The 18,925-nt window shown below is 38.6% G+C and overlaps 1 protein-coding gene across 2 annotated transcripts in view; it reads right to left on the reverse strand.

Moving 5' to 3' along the window:
• The window catches only part of kcnip4a (potassium voltage-gated channel interacting protein 4a), an 87,433-nt gene that overhangs the window by 48,672 nt on the left and 19,836 nt on the right, over window positions 1-18,925 (reverse strand). The window lies entirely within an intron of this gene.

Here is an 18,925-nt window from a genome sequence, read left to right on the forward strand (position 1 = left end):
ATCAAAAGTGTGTTGTTGTGCGCTGTCCTATAGGGTTGGCTGCTCCTCTGCACACTCGCAGCACAATGCTTTGGTGATTGTGCACACTCTGATGCAATGATCTTGTTAGCTCCTCCAGCCTGGCTCGGTCTCCATGCTGTATTTTCGAGGTCTGGAGCTTGTCCATTGTGTGCACAGGGGGATTACAACACCGACTCCCGAAAGGGCTGATATGACCCTCCTCTGGTGCAGTGTGGATTCTCCTACATCTTCACCTTATGTTCTGCCAGCTGAGGCTACAGTACAACGCAGCACTGTCTGTGATATCACACACGCTTGTACATACACTGCAAAAACTGAGCATCTAGCCTCGGTTAAAGTGACTGGAAATCAGAATATGAATCTTTTTTACTCATCTATTTAGCATTTTTATTCTGCACTCTTGTTTCAATGTTAATTTTATGTTGATTATTTATGTGTTTGCTTTGTTGTATTGTGATTTTAATGTCTTTCTTGTTCTGTAAAGCACTTTGAATTACTTTGTGTACCAATTGTGCTATACAAATAAGCTTGCCTTGCCTTTATTTTTACAGGAAGAGCACTAAGAGCACTAAGAGCACTCACTCTCGTTTTCATGGTCGCCCTGTTTAAAATATAAATAATATAAACAAATCAAATACGTATAAGTCAATTCAAAACATAAAAAATAGATGCAGGCATGGGTATAAATGTTTATTGCCAGATTACTTAAGTGCATTTGTGGCGCCAAAGTATCCAATTTTGCATGTTCTTGAAATATATTCCATAATTTGAATGGTTTTGACCAGTTTAAATTTAATTCTTAAGTGAATAGTTGCAAGGTAGTTTAACTTGAATAAAAAAAACAAAAAACTATGAGGTAAGTAAAAAAAAAATCTTCTGTAAAATGATATGTATTGAAACGAGCTAGAAACATCTTGAAAGTATAACCAAGGCCCAACAAGTAATTTCGTGACAAGAAGTAAGACAAATATTCTGAATTCCTTATATTTTAGCTAATTTATATGTATATTTTTGCACTGTAGTCAAAATGTGAGCCCAGGTGAACAGACTGTTAGCCACAAAAACATTTTAGAGTTGAACCTTTTAGCTTCTGAACCCCCGAAGGAGCTGCTCAGGTGGCGGTGAGTACAGAATGAGACAGGAGAACACTGCTCTCAGCTGTGTCCCACTGTATCAATGTGTACCCAAGTCTGCATTTGTACCATACTCTCCCTAAGGAATCCACAAAACTTAATAGAAAACACTGAATCAATGAGAGCTGCGAATTAGAGGAAAAACAGGCAGTCGGACGGATCCAATAACACATACTTCAATACATCTCAGTAGTATTCTGAGTAGTAGTAATAGTAGTAGTAGTAGTAGTAGTAGTAGTAGTAGTAGACAGAGTAAATTTACATAACCACAATATTTATATGGCTACAATATAAGTTAATATCTGTCATTGTTTGGTGGAAATAATGTGTTTAAACAGAGCTGACAAAACGGAGCTGACAACTGATGTGATGCAGAAATTCTATTATTTTGCCTTCAAGTACTACGTGTATTCAAATATGCAGTAAAATATCAAAAACAAACTGAATTATAATGATTTATAAACACTACCCAATACCTGAATCACCACTAACAAACATAAAGTAAACTGTACCCATTATATCTTTATATTTAAAACATTAAATAGGATCAAATACTGAGGTAAATATTAGTACTTCTTGAGAGCTTATGGAACTGCTGATGCATGCATTGATAAATAAAATGCTAATTTAATTAGTAAAGTAATTTAAAGATTAGATCATGCTGACACTGCAGTTATCTGGGGCATACATAGAGCTATTTGTTTAAAGATCATAATTGGCAATGTAATTAATAATAGATTGGGTTTATTATAATCTTTATAAGTGCAGGAGAGTTTAAAATAACCTTACGGTGACTGCATTATTCAAATCACTTCAACTTTATTTCAACTCTAGTCTTACTGCTGGGTTTCAGACGACGTCAAAACATTCTATAGGCCAATCATATTTACTATAAATGGAGTTGCAGATAAAATTCTAGGAAGTTCTTGTGTCTAGTCAATAATAGAAATGATCAGGGTCAACATTTGTTCAACATTTTGGATATTTCATGGCAAGGCACAGTGTAATCAATAGTGAAAACTGGCTCTTGCTCCTATCTGAGAGTATGATCATCACACTCTAGAGTCTGGAAAACACCAATTCACTAATAATGCAGTGAATATCTATATGAAATCTATACTTTTTCTATATGTGCTGCCTGGATACTCACATGGCGCATCCATCATTGCAGTATTGATGTCATGTCAGTTGAAGAAGGATTACAAATCAGATATTATGTTGTATTCAATCAGTAATTAACCTATGGCACACCTGGAGACACGGGCCGCATTAACAGCCAAAGCAGCTCAGCGCTCTTTGACGACTTCATCATCTGGCCGTGGTGAAAGAATCAATATTTTGTCAGCTGCGTCTTAAATCCAAAGGAGCTTGCTGAGAAGAACCCTCTCTTGTTTGCTGAAGCATATAAACTGTTACTGTGCGTGCATACGAATAGCCCCAAATGAAACGCGAGTCTCATGTGGATTTGAAATGACACTGCCACAATCCAAAAAACAGCTGGGCTTGAACTTAACACTTCAGACGTGATTACTTTACTTACTTATATATTTACGAAACGTCTTCACTCTAAAAAAAATGAGTTTGATGAATGATTTTTTTTTTTTTTTTTTGCTATGGGCCATACCTCGATCACTGAGGGATTACACGGACATCTGAGTAAGTACTTAATAACAGAATATTTGTATAATTTTGAATGCAATTAGCAGTTTTGTTCTAAACATTGAGAAGCTACGTGAACCACAGCAATCACATGAATGACACTTGTATTTATTGAAGGGTTTTATATTAGGCAAAATTGACTCTTGTGAGCTTTAATCCATGTTATAAGGTTATTACCTCCTCAAAAACAGACCTGGAGTTGTGTTTCGTTTCATTTACACATGTTTAGGTAGTCTGTCTACATCTCCAAAGCTCAAAATGCTCTGTTCCACCTTGTGATGTCACATAGTAGTAGTTTTCAAGTTAACAACTACATTTTACCTTTTGTTCAGTAGAGATCGGAAATTCCAAGTGATTCTAGTGAAGGTGTATGGAGTTTAAAAACACAGTTACGTATTACTTCCCGTATTACCACATGACATCACAAGGTGGAACTGCGTGTTTTCAGTTTGAGAGAAGACCTTAGTTTAAATATGCAGTGTTTTGTGTTAAACATGTGTGAATGAAACAAAACACAACTCCAGGTCTGTTTTTGGTGAGGAAACATTATAACATAGATCAGAAAACGGTGTAATATGGGCAATTTAATAATGCAACTGCAATAAATCCGAATCTAAACTTGGTCTTGACAAACCCTGTGCCCATTGAGCTACTTCGTATCTTTTATTACCAAGATGCTATGGGTTTCTCAAGACTTAAAACTACACTCCTAACATACAAATTCAATTAGCATCTCTAAGAAGTTTCCAAGACATTTCTTCCGTCATATAATAATCATCATCATCATTATCTCTTTGTTTCAGACTCAATATCAATACTTGTTTCCTATGCGTTTTCAAAGTTGGCTTTGCAACAAAAACCTCAATTAGCCTGCAGCATTACAAATTGCAACCATAAAAGCTCCGATGTGGTTTTGAAGTAGTTGCTGGGCATTCTAAACAGGATGGAGTTGGTCTACACAATTTACTAAGAAGGAACCACCTTAAATCCAATCAAAGTGTTTTAGAATTATGGGAAATTAAGTCTATTAGCATAACAATGAGCCACTTAAAAGTAAAAGTATATATATCGTGTGAATGGTGAAAAGTGCTCGAAGTAAAGCCTATAAAAGGAAGGTGAAATCTATGAAAAGCAAGTCTCTAGGTAGATGTGTTGGTGCTAAGACATGATGAAATGTTCAGTATTGTTTCAAGTAGGACATCTGGGGTAAAACTGAACGTGATGTAGGACCACGAAAGGAAAATCATGAGTGAATTTTGAAGTTAAACATACTCCTTACCTTCTGAAAAGCTGATGAGCCCTAGCAGGTGAAGCAACTTGATGGACGCGAATACCAAGACCACGATGCCCACCGTCTGTAGCCCCTCTGCCTCCCAGATGGCACTTAGCATCGCTCCACCCTCGACCCACTCGCCGCCGCCGCTGCCACCATAACCGGACCCCAACCCGGATCCTGACCCGATCTCGTCACCCTCGGGACCCCCTCCTCCTCCTCCTCCGCCTGGTCCCGAGCTCCAGTTTCCCTGTACCCACTCCAGCTCTACGCCAGCCCACCTCCCCTGCACCTGTCTCCCGCCAAATCCAGTCTGAAGACGCCCTGGTGAAACTTTCTTAAGGCGAACTCAGTCAAAGAGGCGAATCCGAACTTCCGATCCCACGTTTCCTTTGTGTTTTGTTTTAGAAATTGCTCTAAAAGTTCAATCTAAACCTAATCTATGACACTTTGTCGTCTCTGGCTTTCTTTCTGGTCGCTTCACTGCAAACTAACAGAAGGAAGAAGAGAGACTGGATATGAGTGAGGGAGAGAGAGAAAGAGGAGGGGAGGGGGAGCTCAGATGGAGGAGGAGGAGGGGAGGAGTGTTATGTACACATTACTTAAAGCCTGCTTTGAAGAGGATTTTTCAGCTAACAGTAAGCCAACCTTGAACTACTATGAATGCACTTGCTTTTATGAAGTATAAACAAGTATATTTAACTCCAAAAATGCATGCATAATAGAGTCATTATATTAACGAGGTCCTCCACGTTTGGATATCTGCTTTTACCTGCTACTTTGGGTAAGTTAAACGTAAAATATTCAAAAACGACATCTGTACTAAATGGTTTTTAAGCTTTGCAGCCCACACCAAGCCCACGTTTCGACGCAAAATGAGATGGGAAATGGCAAAATCTATCCTAAAGGAATGGAAGAATACAGCTTAAAACGAATGTGCTGGGAGAACGGCTCAACCAATGGGGGAGTAGCATGCATGTAATTATGACATGCTATAGACAAAAGGAGAGTAATCCTTCAGCATATGTTCACTGGGTTCATGTGTGTGAGAGAAGTAAGAGCACACCACCATCTACTGGCCCCATGTAGATTGTAGTCATCAGCCCAACAGCCCATTTCAGGTGGCGCAGGAATTTCATATTATGCTCAACTCAAAACACCCACTGGATTTCTGCCAGTCAATTTGCACATTCAACAACACATTCCTGAGTTATAATGCAACAGAAATGTGCCAGCTCCAATTCAATCTACAGTAAAGCCATCAAGAGTTCCACTGATACAAAGTAATAGCGCTCGCTCGTAAATTACCGCCTATATAACAAGATGTACTCATAGAAAATACATCTCAGCCAAGGTCACAATCTCTCAATGGTAAAGGACTACATGTTCAAGTTCTGGGGTAAATTCTTTCGGGCAGTAAGTCACAAATTGTTTCAACGGTGAACCATATTTTAATGTTTACGGCTGGTTTCACATCTCGACAGTTACACCTGTCACGATAACACTTTTCCGAAGATATGTGAGCTATACTGCGATAAACGATAAAATTGAAGCTATTTTATGCCGCAATAACAGTAAAACAGGATAACCTCAGTAAACAAATCTAATAGGCGGTATCATTAAAAAGGCCAGAGCAGCAAATACGTAGCAGATGTAGCAATAATTTGCCGTAGAAATTACTTTTTCAACTCTCTGCAGGTATTTTTTTTTTTCATATTATAACAAAATAACAAAAATCTGTACACACGATAAACACTGAACCTCAAAATATATGGCTCCAGCTCTCACTTACTAAATGATAAGTCTAAAAAGTAACTATCATGACAGCTAAATAGTGCAAAAACAAAGATATCTCAAAGTGCTTAGGGCTGAAAATGCCTAATTAAATGCTACAAAAGCCTTTACATCTGATTTCAAAGTACACTTCACTATAGGGTTGTCGAAAGTATCAAAAACCAGATACTAAACGATACTCAATCTAGTATCGAAACCAGATACTCATGCAGTACTAAAAAAGTCACAATCACAGGACAGAAATGAGCCTAGTTTAGAACAGAGGTGTGCAAACTTTAACAGCAAAAGAGTCACATTGGCCTATTTCAAATCAAATCATAGTCAGAAAGAGACAGAAAGTTATTAATAGATTCATTTAAAAGAAGTAAGTCAACTGTTAATAAATTATAAATGATACATAACATTGTGTATTTATGTGAACTTTAGGGAGTCTGGGGTTTTTGAGCAAATTCTATGTAATTTCCTTTATTCTGGTTCTTTTTATGTGTAATATTTACTCTGATGTTATGCATGGGATTTGCTCAGATGATTAGTAACGAAATATAATGCTACAAATACTGTCAAATACAAACTTAATAAATAATGTATACACACTTTTTTTTTCTATCAAAGTGCAAAGAGCCGCACTGGAGGCTTTAAAGAGTCACATGTGTCACATTCTATTGTCTAAAGAAATTGTGTTTTTTTTTAATCATCGTCGCAGTAGGAATGGGTATTGAGTATCGAGTCAAAATCGAGTTTGACATTTGAGTACTGTGACAACCCTATGAAATGAAAAATTCAAATGAAATAATGAATGTTTTATCGGTGATTTCAAATATCATGTCCGGTGATGTGAACTGCCTGCTGAGCGTGTGGCTTGGGCCTCCTGATCCGAGCTGTCAGACGTAGGCGGTGGTGACTTCTGAACAGCGCTGCCAACAAGTGTGCGCTACTGGCTCTACATCAATGCCGCCCTGTCCCATCACACGATCATTAAAGGAGCAGCCACACGGCCAATAGGGGCACTCTGCTTTGCTCTATGCCAAGTAAACCCCCATAGGCTGAGAAGAGGGACAGACAGCCTGCAGCACGGAACAGCTCTCTGCATAGTGATGGTTAATAAAACATCCAGAATGATCAAACTATGGAAAGAGGGAAGAGCGGAGAGCGGTGGATTTAGTGGTACAAAAGGGGGACTGTGGTCAGCTACAGGATTGCCGAAATTCAATTCTAAATATACAGGTAACACTTTATAATACTACACCTTAAAGCAGGGATGTCAAACTCAATTTCACCCTCAAATTTGCATAGATATAAAAAATATGACTGTGTAACTGCGTATCTCCTGATAAACTGACATTTTAAGACAGTCATGCGTTTTATTTTACCTTGTTGCGGGACACATAAAATGATGTGGCGGGCCGCATTTGGCCCCCGGGCCTTGAGTTTGACACATGTGCCTTAAAGCAACACTTAACTTTTTTCTAAAATGTCACCAGCATGATTCAATGGATGAATGAATAGAAAGTTATAAGCATACTTTGAAACATTCACCATGGAGATAGGTAGTTTTATACTGTGGAACATTATAGCCAAGGGAACAGCATTTCCATGGAAACGAGCTAGTATTATACGAGAGTTAGGTTTGTGAGATGCAAGCCTGCTCACAGTCAGGATGCAGCTTTTCAGTGCAATAAACACACAAAGAAACATATTTTTTTGGCTAAAAGTTACATGTTGGAGCTTTAATTAACCTTAATAAAGCAGCGATGGAAGACTTAAGTCATAATTAACAAATATTTGAATCAGGTTTAGTAATTACTTAATTTGAATGAGAAAAAAGCAGAAATGATAGGTCCAATTGCACACTTTTCTACCTATGGACATCGGCTAACCAAGCAATAAATTATGGAGGGAGCCGGGATAAACGAGGAGGAGATGCAGATGCCGATGGAATACGCCTCTAAATATGATCGAATCACCATGTTGACAGGTAAATATTACATACACATCTTTTACCATTAGACAAATTCCCAACAATCTCACTTAGACTGTGGCGTTCGTTGACAGTCGCGTACCTCGTCTGCCTTACTGATCTGACAGGGCTATTTTCTTCGCGAGATTAAAATTACAAAATGCGTTTCAAATGGAGGGAGAAAATGGGGGAAGGAAAGTCACAGCGACAATCTGACAGACATTTAAACAATTCCCAGAACTGAGCCATTTCTTGGAAAGATTGTTTTGAAAATCCCTCAGTGATATCCAGTCACTGCTTCCAATTTCCTTTATTTCATTTGAAAATCATAAAAATATACTGTGTTATGCTTGTGAGTAAGACACTGTTACCTGGCTCCACTCTACACAGCTGGTTGAGTGAATAAATGCTGTTTTTTTCTGGGAAGCGGAGGGATTTGTGAGTTATGAGTTCCATCCAAAAAGGAGTTCTACAGCCAATGTGCAGTGGCTTAGCATAACACCCAAGCTAAATAAGCAGCTTGGCAACAATTTATAAATAAAACTGTTAGGAATAGCTAGATAGAGGGTAATATATTGTGTGAAAGAATCGCAAAGATATAAGAAACAGTATAACAACTTCTATAAGAGGAGAAGAGAATATGGTAAATGGTCATGGCCACGTTTTTATATAGCGCTTTTCCACCTTCAAGGAACTGAAAGAGGAATCACTGAAATATTTACACCCACATTCGTACATCTATGTGCGCAGACACTGGGGGGCGAGGTGGGTTAATTGTTTTTGCGTAAGGACACAATAACAGCATTCATCTGTAGGAGCTGGAATCGCACCGTCAAACTGTGGGTCACTGGATCAGACCGTTCTACCGATAATGTTTATGTCGAGAGCAGGATTCGAACCTACGCCAACTGAGGTACTGTCGCCCACATTACTCAACAAAACAGCTACTTAGACCAGAACGATAAACTCTGAGGAACAACGCACTCTTAAGGAAAAGGCTTTTATTCAACAAGCACATAAACAATGCAAATAAGATACATCTGATAAGAAACTGAATGTTTCATGACTTACACAGATTACTTCCCTTTCTAGTCTTTTTTCCACTATGACCTTTTTACTTTAGCTAAAAGATTACGGTACGCTTTGAAGAAGACACAAAACAGACGACAGATCCAAACATGCTGCCATATCTTTACAAAAAAGCTGTGGTTTCGTCTTTGTGGGCCCTGCTGGCTGTCTGAAATGTCACGCTGCTCCCAGGTCGGGGGTGTCACTGCGCCGCCCTGTAAATCCCTTATCTATGAACAGGATAAGGATAAGGCTGAGTGACAAACCTGTCGCCTTATTGTTCATCTGCCTCTGTAGACCTTTAGACACGGATCAAGAGAAAGATTACATACACTGTATTCCAAACTACTACCCGACTTTGCCTGACCTTCAGAGATTAACAATCAGTCCAACATGATTTTGAGCAAGTTCCTTCAATATTACTTCTTATTTCTGTATGGAGGTTGACGTAGCTGGCCTTTTGCTGCAACAGTGGCTCAGTTGGTAGAGCGGTTTTGTTGCTGGACTCCCACTCTCAACATAAACATCACTGGTTGAGTGGCGCAATCCCAGCTTCCAAAGATGAATATCGTTGTGTCCTTGGACAAGCCACTTAACCCGTCTCGCCCCCATTGTCTGCGTACCCTGGTGTATGAACGTGTGCGTGAATGGGTGAGTGGTTTCTTGATGTAAAGTACTTTGAGTGCCTTGAAGGTGGAAAAGCGCTATATAAAAATGTGACCGTGACGATTTATCATTTTTCCAGACTTGGGTTACAAATTATGCTTTGGGTTGTGATTACTTGGGTGGATGAGGGAGTAACTCTTGGCAAAAAAGTAAGGATGATTAGTTCAACTTTTCTGGAGTCCGCTACCTACACTTTCTCCACGTTTTTGACAATAAAACCCGTATTCTGATAAATGCAAGATAAGTTGAAGTTGCCATGCTGTGGAACATTCCAGGCAACGCCAAAGCAAAACATCCCCATGGAGACAAGCAGGTATCAGTCCCTCCACCTTAATAATTATAAAGTCCACCTTAAAGAAAACTAATTTGTGCATGCATAGAGATAAAATGGCTGTCATTATAATGTGTTTTGTACCACTTTCGGCCCTATTAGGATCACAATAGCTGCTGATAAAACACAATTACCCACTCCAGGCGCAAAAGTAATTTAAAGCAACAACCTCTGGATTTGTACCAACTTACCTCAAACATCTTCAAAGTGCAGAACCCTATTAAATACTTGCCCGGCATTATCTCAAAGCGTAGAACAAGGGGTTGGGAAGGACTGAAGTATCATCAATCAAAGTGGGATGCGACAGTCTTCCTGTTTACAGATCAGCTCCGGGCAGTGGCTCACATAATTAGGGGGACACCTGCAGCCATTTGCTCAGGCATGCAAAGCGCCCCATTATTGTTTGGGTTATGTTTGCCTGGGCACTTTCAAATGGGCCTGTCATATTTACTGAAGCGCCGTGCGTGAAGGGAAGGCAATTATGAGCTGTGAACCAGGGCAGCCCTCGGAGAAGTGTTGTGAGCAATCAGCCATGGATTACCACAGGACGCAAGTCCCGCTATGCCAGGTGCAAAAATATGTTTATGTTAATACCAATTCTGACCCTAAAGCACCTACATTAGTAGCAACTATGTATCCAGGAGCATGCAGCTTTCTCCCGCTGGGTCTGATGCCACATGGGATGTTTTGTCTCTACCAGCTTAAGTTTTGTGAATTATATTAGACTACTGCATGGATTCAAATGGAATGAACACTGGCACACTTTCGTTGTAGTAATTAGAACAGTGGTGCGATCTGGAAGTCATAAATCACTACTATTACTGCTGGCTTGTAAGTGACTTTATATTAAGCAAAACTGACTCTTGGGAGCTTTAAGCCATGTTATAATACTGTTACTTCATCAAAAATATACCTGGAGTTGTGTGTGTTTCATTCACATGCAATCACTACTATTACTGCTGGTTTCTAATGTCACTATTTGCACATAATATCTGTGCCCAATGGTGTATGAATGTGAGTGTGAATGGGTGAGTGGTTCCTTCATGTAAAGTGTTTTGAGTGCCTTAAGGGTAGAAAAGTGCGATATCATTTTTTTTTTTTGCAAACTAGAGAAGTTAATTCTATAGAACGACACAATCTTTTCTCAAGAAAGGACTGGAATATGTTTAGCTTCGGTGTATGTATGGGTGTGTTAAGTTTGAGGGTAAGGTTAACGTCTTACTTTTTAGTTGTAGTTGCTTGTATCTAAACTTAAATAATTTGAGGTTACAAGACAATGGACAATTTTGGCACAGTTTTCATTGTACTAAAAGATACCAAGTTGAAGTACGAAGTTGGTGTTCTGGGGTAGGCTAATAGAAGTAAGGCTGTCGGAAAGGCCAATCTGCCCAACACTCACAACAACAAATTTTTCCACTGGCGTCCCACTGTAGCACCTGATATTCCCTGTGGTCGGTCTCCCATCCAAGTTCTAACCAGGCCAAGTTTTGTTTAGCTTCTTATCAGGTTTTAACAAGGAGCTTTGGACCCAAATAGAGTTACAAAATATATATCACTGACATCGACTGCAACACTGTTAAGCTTTCCCAATTGATTCTAGTCAAAATACTGCATCTATGTTATCTGTTGTACTTTTATTTTATCTGCCCACAGTCCCAATCTCACCATCAATTCTTCAGTTAAAGGGTTCACATTACGCTGTTTTCTGATCTATGTTATAATGATCTTCATCAAAAAAACAGACCTGAAGTTGTGTTTTGATCCATTCTCATATGTTTGACACACAAATCCGGCATATTTTGTTCTTCTCTCACAAAGAAAACACTCTGTTCCACCTTGTGATGTCATGTGTTAATACAGGAAGTGCTCCACGGTCTTTTTAAACTTCATACATCTTTACTATAATCATTTGGATGATTTCAGATTTGGAATTGTGAGGTCTCTACTGAACTAAAGGTAAAAGATCGCTGTCAACTTGAAAACTATCACTTGATGACGTCACAAGGTGGAACAGAGCATTTTGAGCTTTGGAGATGTACATGATAATAAAGTGCTACTCAAACATGTGTGATTAAAACAAAACACAACTCCAGGTATGTTTTTGAGGAGGTGACAACGTTATAACGCGGCTAAAAGCTCAAAAGAATTAATTTTTTACGTAATACAGGACATTTAAACTCTGTGGATTAGCCAAAGTGTAACATGGAACGAGTCCCAGTCAGTGTCTGTAAATGGACAGTGGGATAAAGCTTCGGAACAGTGTGCGGGAGCTGATAACATTGACCTCCTTCACATCACATATATCGGGGACATTGGCACTGTCACCTCCTCCTGACAGACGCATTTAGCCCAGGGAGCACAACGCGACGAAGACCAATGATTTACAATGTGGGTTTTCTGGCGGCCGCAAAGTGCCAGTCACCGCCAAGAGGAGTGCGAGGGGTCAATGGAGAATATGCATTAGTCGAGACAATAAAAAAGAAATAGGAGGGGGGGTATAAAACAGCAGACTGGGTAACGAACACGACTGGAGCCACTGTCCAAACCATGAAATATGATGAAGCTCAGAAAGTTGGGAGAACAAATCGATAATGTGGTTATTTGTGAGTGGAATTGTGAACACGGTTATGAAAAGGCCTGAAAGAGAGCGCACAAATGTTAGCGATTATGTTTGCGCAAAGGCAGAGCTGTGGGACGATTTATTACGGCAAACACGGTGCAGCTTAGAGGTATTACATGTGATAAGGTGCGGTTAAGCTTTAAATCAATGTTAGCACTGCTGAGAAAAGACCGAAAGATATAGTCTTCAGATTCCAGTCTTTGTGAACATTACCTCACTCGCTCTCTCAGGCGGAGAAGAAGTAATACGTCAAATATGAGACGTTATATTGATAAGTTCTGCTTTGATTAACATTACACAGATAAAGCGGAGGAGCTGGAGGAGGTGTCTGGGGTGAGGGACGTCTGGGAGTCCCTGCTTAGACCCAGCCTCATATAAGCAGAAGAAAATGGATGGATGGCAAGTTAAAACTGAGTGATACTTCTCGGATGATGAGTTTATTAGGAGTAGGGATGGGATATCGTGATCAGAAAGGTGGTCAATAATCTTTCTATATAATCGTGATAATCGGCAACTAAGATAATCACCAGAATGTGCAGAAAAAAACTACTTCTCCCTGACGATCTCTTCTGGAGCGTTGTTGTTTTCACTTATTCACCTATACCAGAAGTTGTCGTGGGCGTTACCATTGTCATTAGGGTTGTATTTTTTTGCAGCTGCTGATCTTGACAGCGAATAAGTTCTATATGGCACTATAAAGCAGTTTTAAAGTCTTCCAGAGAATCAGTGCAGTGTTAACCTGTCGATCACACAAATGAACCTTTTTTATATCAGATTTTAGTTGTAAAATGTTTCCCAAATTCTCCATTGAAATGAATAGGATTCCTACTTAACCGGAGTCGTCACACAAAGAAAGCATGTTACAAGTTACATACTAAAATTTTAAACTCGATTTCGATACTAGGGAATTCACCCAATAGTCAATACCGATTACGATACCACAATGAATGACAAAAAATGCTGCTTTTTAATAATATAATGTAATTTTCATACACAAAATGATAGTATGTTCTTTATCTTAGCATGAGGTCTTCTATTTGTTCTCATAAAGCTCAATGTCATACTAAAACTGTTCAGGAAAGCTCAAAATTTGTTCTGTTTTTGTCACATATTTCTGCAGTGTCGATACCTGCTCAAATGAGTACAGTATCTAGTTTTGATATTGGTTTTCGCATCGATTAGTATCTGATTTTTGATACTTTTGACACTTCTCTATGATTCATTGGCAAATGCTGAACACTTCAGTTACTTTAGGTTTGGGAGAACTTTGGTACAATACGATACGAAGATCACACAGGACCCCTCTAAAAAACTTTTACACTAGAATTAGGGAATGCCCTTGGGCTTAAGACTAATATCAATAAAAATAAACAAATATCTTCCCCAGACCCCATTTTGGTAACCACAGATTTAAGGTAAAGTCACATTTACTGACCGTCTTTGCTCTTGCAAAGACGATACCAGTGCATTCCAACTATAAACCAACTTGCTTTGAGTAATTTGAAAATGGCAAAAATGTTTTTCATTTTTCATAAACACTACAAAAAATTAAATATCTGAAAAGAGATCTATTGACTTTTTACCATGAAGTTTGACGCTGGTGCTTGTTTTCTAGATACAAATGACCTTGTTTTTTGTGCTTGATAAATATTGCAACCTTCTTAGAAACATGTGCATTCAGATTATGATTTATTTTTTTATTTTGAATTAGAGGCCACATGAATAAATAACACTTGAGCAAGTAAATCATCTCTGTGTTCGAATCACTGACTGATGACCACGTGGTGAAAATAGTGTGGTTTAATTCAGATATTAAGCAAATTCTAACTGGAAATTGATTAGTGTACAGCTGTTTGGCTGTTGTGGTATTGGTTAAGACACCTTATCCGCTTTGCAGTGAAAGACAAATGTGTTTCTGCTATATTTTTACAATATTTTTTAGGTGCATTGCAAATTATCAAAAGCCTTGTAGAGCCCCAAATCACAACAGCAGTCGCATCATAGGGCTTCACAAAGCTGTTAATTTAACCAACAGACGGTTAGACAATCAAACAAAGAAATAGTCATTTGTGTCATTTGTCAATTAAAAAAAGAAGAAGTAGGAACTAACTGGTTTAATGATCGTCTGTTTTGCATAACACAATAATTAGTCTGACTGATAATAATGTCTTACTCATTTGTGACTTCTTATTGATGTGCCTCTTTTGTGCAGTGAGTCTGAGTTTGTGCTCTGGCTCCCTCTGCTGGCACATCTGTTAAATGTCACATCGACATATATACCATATAAGATTCAGCAGATCCTTATCCTCCTTTCAGATGCATATTCTACATTAATAAATGAATGGGCCTCGTCAGTGAGCAGGATTTAAATACAGTCGTGTTCAATGGGTAATTCTCTACTTTGCCACAGGCGCTCCCTCAGATACACATCTCAGTTTTGGTGCCAATTTTGCATAAATATTTATAAAGTACATTGTGGCTTATATTCATACATTAAACCGGATTTCTTGGTTTATAAATCTCTTTATAAATCATAATGTTACTGGGCTAGAGACTTCCAACATAGCATACATGATTGCTCTGTACAGCAATGAAATGTGATTCTGGAAAAATGAAAAATAGGTTGAGCTGTCGTTTCATGCTTAAAATGGTAACTATTTACAACATATATTTACATTACGCTGCAAAAACTTGGCTACCTGCTTGTCTCCAATGAGAAGTTATTACTTTGCCTGGTAGTGTACGGCTTTGAACTTCTTTTGAACAATCCTACACCACATAACAGTTCTGTATTTGTGTGTTTTTTCATCAGTTTTGATGTTTTTAACTTGTACTTGTCTAACTGTACAGTGTCCTTGGGAGTTTTGAAAGGCGCTCTTGAATAAAATGTATTATTATTATTATTATTATGAGTACTTAATACCTTGCCAAACATACATTCTTTGCATGAATGGTGTCACCTGAACCGATCTGACTCATAACATAGCCTGGTGGCGTCTGCTTGTCTCCATGGAGATAAGAGATTTTTTAAATTCCATACTGCATAATATCCCTAGCAAAAAACTAAAATCTGTTGCTCCATGCATTCATTTTTGGCACAGAACTGCTTTTTTTCAAATAGCAAAGTGACGTTTTTATATAGCACTTTTCCACTTAAGTCAAAACGTTTTACATTAAGGAAGCACTCACACATTCACACACCAGTGTACGCAGACAGAGGGGGCGAGGTGGGTTAAGTGTCTCGTTTATGTCGATTTGTCTGGGATTTGAACCACCAACCTTCAGATCGGTGGACAGCTGATCTATTATCGCCAATCAGAGCACTACTTAGGCGTTTACTTCCAGGTTGTTGAAAAATTAAAATGCTGAATTATTATTACATGGCATTTCACAAACTGCAACTTTCACAATATAATCTCTGAGGAAAATTTACTCTTGTAGCTTTAAGCCATGTTATAATGTTGTTACCTCATCAAAAACATACCTGGAATCGTGTTTTGTTTCATTCACACATGTTTGAGCAACTCTTTATTATTAGTCTGTCTATATCTGTGCCCTGTTCCACCTTGTGATGTCATGAAGCAGTACTTCTCAAATTAACAGCGACCTTTTACCTTTCGTTCCGTCGAGATTGGCAATTCCAGGACTGAAATTATCCAAATGGTTCTAATGAAGGTGTATGAAGTTTAAAAACACTTCCTGTATTACCACATGATGACATAATAAAGTGGGTTAAAGTGTTTACTGTTAATTGAAGAACTCCGCCTAAATATGCAGGGTTTAAACATGTGTGAATAAAACAAAACACAACTGCAGGTATGTTTTTGATAAGGAAACAACATTATAACATAGATCAAAAATAGCGTAATCTGGGCCTTTTAAAGATTTAAGTCCAACCAACTTTATGGCAACAAACAAGAGAATTTCACAACAAACATTTGGCAGAGGTAGCACGTATTCCTGTAATTTATTCCACTACTTTTAAAACATCAAAAAAGACTGGCTCAACAGGCCTGTATTTCCATCACAGCTACGATTTGTACAAAACCAAGGATTAGCCTCCTCCTGTGGTGAAATCATTTGCCCAAAGAGCCTTATCAAACACGCTGGTTACAGACCGTCGTATCTCGCTGTACTCACTGTAGGCTCACCACAGTTTCTCAGTGTCATGACACCTCACTCACACATACACACACACACCAAACACACACCAAACACACACATACACAATCAAAACAGCCATTTGCGTCTGGCTGTGTCGAAAAATCTATTTTTAACCGACGGCATCAAGTGGGAGCAACAAGCAGCACATTTTCAAGCATCTCAAATTTAAGCAAACTGTACAAGCAATCAGGCTGTTCCCCCTAAAAATAACAGTTCAATCTGTTGTATCAAAAGTGAATAAACTACCAGTTCTTTTGGAGCTATTTTTCAGAGGGCAGTGATCTACTTCCAAATTGGCCCTGTGTAGTGATTCATATTGATGTGGTTTTATGCCAGATGCCCTTCCTAATGCAACTCTGGCCAGTTATTATGGGCCCTCAATGTAGACATGCACCGATACCACTTTTTCCAAATCGAGTATGAGTACGACTACTTTTGAGTACTTGCTGATACAGAGTACCAATTCTGATAACAGACATTATTTTTATTAGGTTTTATTACAGTGATGAATCTAATTCATTATTTCATTATTTATGTTTGAATATCCTTATTATCCAATTCATTATTTCATTATATAATTTCATTGTAATATAGCCTTTTCAATGGAATACTTACTTGAGGGGCTTTTTAAAATTTATAATAAGACCACTGTAGTTAGGTATAATTCTAATATAATTAAGAGAAGTACATTTAATATTTATTATATTGTCTATGAGCCAACCGGCTGCTCTGTGCTCACTGCTAAAGAGCCACTTTTTCTATAACAGTGAATGTTATCTTACTTTACCACGGCCACACTTTGACCAATATGGACATGCTATACCTCTTGTACATACCCTAATGCATGTACAAGTAAAGAATCACCAGCACCACTTAGCCACGTTAGCCACTTAGCCAGGTGTCACACACATATGATTAAAGATGAGCTTAATGTGCAGAGCAGTTAATGTGCTTCTTTATGGTCACCTGCGGTCACAGAGGCGAGCACTGAGTGTCAGACTAAGACGCTGCACTCTGATAGTGGCATCAGTTCTTGGTATCGTCAGCACATTGACCTGGTTTCAGACCAATACCCAATACTGGTATCATTATCTGATGCATCCCTACCTGAATAAGAGCCATAGAGTGTATAAACAAGTGGACTAAGTGAGAGCGACATCACCCATGGTGTTTGGCTCCAGTCAAATGAAGCTCATCACCAGCAGATACAAGGGCCAATTTGGGGCTGATTTACATATTTGGAAAGAAGGCGCCTGATTTGTCTGTTATTAATGTTCATATCTTGCTTTACAGGCAAATGGCAAAATGAAAACACCAGGATCAGTTAGCGTGGGTTAATACGAACATTTTAAGACCAACATGATGAGCCTGACAACAGCAGTTACAGAAAGAGGGGTCACAGTTTTCAGTAGAAAGTGAATTTCAGTCGATGGAACTGAAAGCGCACCCATGATCACTTTCTATTTGGAACACGTAGCTATTGTGTTAGCTATGACCATTTACATATACACTCTATGAGCGCAGGTTAATTGATAATTTTGTAATAAATACCAACACTAGCTAAAAGTTGCATATAAGTTCTGTTTGGGTGATCAATCTCACCTTCTCCAGCGTCAACATTTTGGCATTAAACAATTGCTAATTAACGTCATGCTTAATTACCACATGCAATGCTAAATCAAAGCAGACACTTTAATAGACTTCTATGCTAATGTGGCTAATTTCAGTCTGAAAAATGCCTACATCAGTTACAAACCAAAATGATATAAACATCTGGGAGTGATGCTGCTAAGTGTTGGCAAAACGGATAACATAACTGCTTTTGCTTATTTCTACAGGGACATATTTGTTTTTCGCACTTGGATTAGCAATAAGGCAAACAGATTGTGTGTCTGCGTAGTAAGAAGTGCATTTAAATAACAGGTGGGTTGGGTGTCAGGAAAAGACCAACTCCTCAATATTAGTTTCACACTATGGAGGAAATGTGTGAACAAAGTCTCAAGTGGGCTCTGCTGCTATTAATATCTCCGACACGAATAACCGAGAAAAACATTAGGCAAACTCTATGGTCATTTCACATTACTGCGTACATTTTAATACGTAAAGTTTATTTATATGGGAGTCGAAACTTTTGACAGCTTCTGTAAAGACATGACCAGACTGTCCCGCTCATCACTTACTACAGACTACTCATCTAATTACTACAGATGTTTCACACGTTCCTATCCAACGTAATGCA

Source organism: Periophthalmus magnuspinnatus, chromosome 18 (genome assembly GCF_009829125.3).
Source record: "Periophthalmus magnuspinnatus isolate fPerMag1 chromosome 18, fPerMag1.2.pri, whole genome shotgun sequence".
Lineage (NCBI taxonomy): Eukaryota > Metazoa > Chordata > Actinopteri > Gobiiformes > Gobiidae > Periophthalmus > Periophthalmus magnuspinnatus.